Consider the following 6,000-nt stretch of genomic DNA (forward strand, 5'->3'; position numbering starts at 1 on the left):
CCAAGGTGAAAGGTAAAAGGTAAAAGGAGGGGGGTGCGCTGGCTTACAGATAGTCAGCCCATGTAAAACAAAGGGGAATGACTGAAGTCCGAGCTTCTCTGTTTAAAGCTTAACTCAGTTAGTAAAAATATTTGTGCGAAAAGGTTGATTAGCTTTATCTGGTTAGCAAGTTAATAAAATCCAGGGTTGCCTTCCTCTAACTGTTAATATGAGCACATGAGTCTACATACAAGCAGGCTGCCTCCGACTCTCAGATTGGGAATATTTTAGCCGTGATCTAAAATTGTTCCCAACTGGTCCAGCCTTCCACTTAGTCATTAGTTCAAGGTCGACACAGTTTAATATATTTTGTGTCATGCTTGCATTTGGCCATACTGTTAAGCTAGTTTGCCATTTCTGTCAAGTAGTTGTCTGTTAGTCACTTACTCTACAGCAGGAAACAGTACTTCAAAAATAAACACTCTGTGATGGAAATTCATTGTACCCAAAAAAAAAAAAAACAGTAAAGTGTGTTTTTTAGAATCTTGAAGTGTTTGCTGTTACTTTGCTGCCCATTCAGAATTAGCCCGCAACTCACTTTTGCACCATGACACACCAGTTAGGAACCACTGATCTACACATCACTGGATTGATTGTTTGATTGTACCTTGTGTTAACTACATGCTTCTACTGTGTTAAACAGAGGCAGAGCAAGACAAACTTCTCTTTTGAAGAAATGAGTGAGAAAGACGAGAGAAAGCCAGAAAGAAGGACACAAACAAAAATTGCTAAAGAGATGTAAAGGCAGGGAGACAGACGTAGCAGTGCCTACCACAAATCCAGAGGGACCTCATGGTATGTTTGCTCTCTGTTCTGTTTCATTATTTGTTATTTACTCTTGCCGTTAACCTGCAGAATCAGTGCTTTCATGAGTCCCTTACCACCTCAAGTAACATTTTCTAGATATGCCACTGGCTCATCACCATATTAAAACAGTGAGAGGACATCAGAGTTGAGTGTTCTGCTTTGGTGGGGAGTAGGTGTTATTGGGGTGCCTTGCTATTGTCCCAAATGCCCAAAACCCAAAGGCCCATTAGCCTGATAAATGTCACATTGGACCAAGAGCAAGTTTCTCCGACAGCCTGCAAAACCCCTCCAACAGTCCAATTTCTCCGCAAATACACATTACCTGCAGTTAGTTTCAGTTTCCTAGAGGTGTTTGAGTCATTGATTCTAGGTACTGGCCCTTTGTGGCTTTGAGCCATTGAACCCAGATGTTTTTTTACTGACCTGTCTCTGCTTTTGCAGCAATCTTTGTGGAATTATTTTGGGTGATTTAAGCCAAAGCATGATCTTTCCCTAACCATAACAAAGGGGTTTTAGCACCTAAACCTAACCACGCAATTCACTACAGCATTGTTGATAACTGTAACTCTGTGGTTTACCAAAACATACAATGCAAACTTGTATTGTGTAGTTGTGTGTATTTTTGGAGAAACAGGACTTTGGAGCAATGGGCATTTGTTTTGGGGGAACGGGCTGTTGGGGAAATGGGCTTTTTATTCATTGGGGCATTTTTCAGACCAATGGAGCTTCAAAAGTTTGGGTAGTCTCTCTTATTGGCCAACTGACTCACTTACTTAAAAAAGCTTTATTCAGGCTGTTCACAATGTAACATAAGGTATGTGCACTGTGATGATGTTTCAGGATCAGCAACACTGCCCTCTGCTACTGTGGCAGACTAATGACTACATCAGCCCTGGTGCTTTTATTTATGTTGCCTGCTTTTTATGGGTTCACAGAACGTCGCCCTTTGCAGGGTGTTTTTGAATTGCTGTAATTTGTGTCTCAGGCCACAAATGTGAAAGTGCCATTAACTTTCACTTTACTTTCTATACTGTTATTTTCTAACAGTTAACCTCATCAGTGAAATGCCAGTTCTTTTTTTATGTCTTCCTCCACTTTAAATTTCATACTTGTTAGGAAATGGCAAATGGCACATTACTTTCAAGTTACTGTATAGTGAGGCCTGTTTCTTCAGACAGCCATAACCACTTTTCAGATAAAGCTTCTACTTGTTAACATTTTTTTCCCTCAGGCGACTGCATAGCTATAAAGTATTGATTACCATGGCTAACTCACTCATTACTGAGGCTAATGTAAAATGCTCAGAACTAAAGCTGCATATCAGATGTTCTTAACAAAACGATTAATTAATCAATCTTTAAGCTCAATATTTCAACATATAGCAGTTAATTAGATGGCTGTGTAATGTTAAACAGGGCCATGAGAAATGATTCTGCAGTTCCCCAGCTGGAGAGCATTTAAGCATCTTTTACGTTATTGTTTTAGTTTTCTGGCCCAAAGCTAAGTTGTTTGGTTCAGCTTTACAGCTCTCATCACCCAAATATTGTTCAGGAGTTGGTGGAGACCAAAAACAGAGTTAGAAAGAGAGTGAAGAGTGGACACTTAGGTCATCTGGTTACAAACGCAACTCCAAATGAATGATAATGTTGCTCCATGTTTGCTGGATTTGAAATTCGCTAATGGTTTGCTAACATGTTCATCATTAACAGCTTCAATAGATAAAATGTAAATGGTGTGTTTACAACTTGTTCTGTTGCCCCCAGGTGACTATCGATCACTGTAGATTTAAACCTGCCTTAACAGAGTATTTTGGCCAGTCTTGGACAGTGGAAAACAAGCTGTGAACACAACTCTGACATATCATCAGCCTTTAATGGCTAACATGTTAGCAATCAGCTGTTTATTAACACATCCAATAGAGCAACATTATCTGTCATTGTTGTCATGTTTTTGTCCATCATACAACAATGTACTGCCACACAAAATAACTTACTATATTTTACTGGTGTTTCACAGACAGAACAAAGACAAATGCTGGAATACCTGGGTTTGGAAATAACATGACAATTTACAAAATTAGTTGTATTTTTTCTTTTTTAAACAAATAACAGACCAAATATTTTTTTATCCAGTCTTTCAGGATTCTGAAAATGCCTTCAGAACAGAAGTAATCTTGACATCTTGACAATCATTTGAAACAATCAACAAAAAAACAAACCAAAACAGGCAAACAAGACAAAATAGCACCAACTAAAAAAGAAAAGCAACTTACAAAAGGGAACTTACACACTTCCTGCACCCTGTTCTTCTTCATCAGTATTACAGTCTGATCATCCATTTTCATATTTGATCAATAAGTTATTTTGAATTTTTTATTTAAACCTGCTTAATGTTCTACATGTTTTCAGTTCCTCACTTCAGCTGTTCCATAAATTCACTCCTTCAACTGAGATAAAATGTAGTTTGGCCATTGGCCCTCACCAACAGGTTTTGAAACATAAAAATACCTCTCAAAGCATGTTGACTTTCTCTCTTTTTTCAATAATTGTGTTCTTTTACTTGTTTTGTTCTTTTACTTTTAGTAAGTCCGTTTTAACATTTGGCCTAGCCTTTTGGCTAATTCTAGCATATCCACAGCAATGTTCATTCAATAAATGAATATAACTTTGTGTTCATAAAAAGCTAGGGGTCCCACACAGTCACTGAAGATTTGTTTATAAGATCACAATTTGTAAGAAAAAGTGGGACATCATTGTTACTTATGGGGTTTACACTTCAGCGAGAATAAACAAGAAACCACAGCGTTTTATTGACATTGTAGCAAACATAATTATCTAAAAAGACAGTTCAGTTAACTTTCAGATTAAAATTAACAAACAGCTTTGTTTTGCTTGTAGTGTCTAATGGTTTGATTATGGACTTTTTTCTTTAATGTAATGCTTGAATGACTGTAATGTATATACTTCTTTTTTAAACTATGTGATTCAAATATCAGACCCCAGGAAGACTAGCTGACGTCAGGGTGTTGGCTAATGGGGATCCTAATAAACTAATACCTTCTCTCCCAGTTTCCAACACTTTCCTCTGGGTCTCTCGTCTTCCTTTAAGGCCTATCCCTCTTCTCTTGGCTCCTTCAGGAGCCACTGAACCCTTCTTTAAGTTGTCATCTCTCAACCAAAGTCTGTATTCACATGTTAAGTTCTTTAAACTTGACAAGGTCTGCCTCCTTTGAAAACACACTCCGCTTCAGTAGAGACACTTCACAGCCACCTCTCGCTCTCATCTCATCACAGACAAGGTGCTGCTCATGCCTATCACTGCTGTGACACACATCTTCATCTGAGGGAAAACTTCAGACACGCGCACACACACACACACACACACACACACACACACACACACAAATATATTGAGCCAGCTTGGGTAAAATGTATATATTCTTGTTCATAACATAGGGTTTTTACATTGCTGAGTGTGTGTGTGTGTGTGTGTGTGTGTGTGTGTGGGGTCTTCTTTTTTTCTTCTTCTGTTATTTTTATTGGCTTGATCTCCTCATGGAGTCCTTACATTGGTGGAGGTGGTTGATGAATATGAGTCTGCTGACTGCTGAGGCAGGCATCCGTAAAGACTACGGATTTATCCGCTTCAGGTGGTGATAGGGAGATTGATGGCATGCAAGACAGCAGCAAGAATAAACTACAGCAGAGAAAGAAGCATATTTAAAATGAGGAGCAGTAAGATGATAGGCTGACAGAGAAGGTGTGTCGCTGTGCTATTGATTGATTGTAAATCAGGTGCAAAACAGCTGGTGACTTAGTTTACAGACCCAGACAATAACACCTAGGGATGGTGAGTGAGCATGCATGCAAGGAGTGAATGGCAGGGTGAGAAAGAAAACTTACAGCTTGAGCATGAAAAGTATTGTCTTCCTGACTGAACTTTCAATAGAGCTTCATTTGTTTATCACAAATGTGTCCTCAAAACAAGACATGGACATTTTTTGGCATTTTTTTAAATCAGCAAATTAGTTCTCAATATTTCAGGGAGTGTTGAGTCAGGAGCAGCTACAATAAGCTGTTAGATGAAGCGCTGCATGTGAGAGGCTGCACACCTCCAACTCCTCAGCAGGATGACTTTATTGTGTCCTGCTGTAGTGTGAAAAATGACTTGTTTTGTAAAGAGGATGTTATCATATCGCAGGTACTCATGGCATGATGAAAGGAAGGAAATGATAATTGGCTCACCTTGCTATTAAAATGCTGTAAGTTTGTTTGGCTTCATTGCAAACAGAGGGAACTAAGGGGCCTAGACCAAACACCAGACCAACAGTACACAAAAGTAAGCAAATGGGTAACCACATAAACCTCAACTTTTTTTGTGGCATTTTAAGATAAAACCTTCTATTAATAAAACTCAACACTTCCTGCCCAGATATTTTCCACTGAAAGTCGTCCAGTTGCCCAAAGGGCATAATTCCTTTATTTTTTGGTCGACATTATTCTTTTTACACCTCTTTATGACCTCTCACGGAGCTATGGAAACATGGGTAACATGGAAACAATCTAAGGAAACAGAAATACTGTAAGTAGACAGTGACATTTGTACAATGTGTAACCTATTTCTCTTAGGGCCGTTTCATAGTCAACACAAAGGCACGCAGATGCAAATGCATTGGGACGCATTGAGACGCAATTGGCCGCCATGATGCGTGCTTGCATCTCAACATGTGTTGTCCATTTTTTTGATACGTGACGCAGCGATGTGTGTAATACCATGCGTTGCCAGCGGGGGTGATAATGCAAGCGATGTACTTGAAAGAAGAAGAAGCAGGTATGAAATATGGCGGGCGAGGAGTAAAAACTGAAAACTTGTACGGACACACCCCCATTTATATGACAGTTCTAGTGCCCTGCACTCTAGTCTGAGTGGGCGGAAGTTCGCTGCCTAGATCAGCCTCTCATTGGGTGGATCAAGCCACCCACTGAAGTCTGAAACTTTTGCGGTATTTGATCTTGCAGGGATGTAGCCATTTTTCTGCCATGGTTCGCGTCCTGTAGGCGCTATTTTTGTGGGCGTGTTACACCAAACACCGTGTTTCCCCCCGGCAATATTTTTGCAAGCGCATCGTTGCTGTGGCACCGCCCAGAACGATTG

The sequence above is a fragment of the Epinephelus fuscoguttatus genome, linkage group LG9 (genome assembly GCF_011397635.1).
Source record: "Epinephelus fuscoguttatus linkage group LG9, E.fuscoguttatus.final_Chr_v1".
NCBI lineage: Eukaryota > Metazoa > Chordata > Actinopteri > Perciformes > Serranidae > Epinephelus > Epinephelus fuscoguttatus.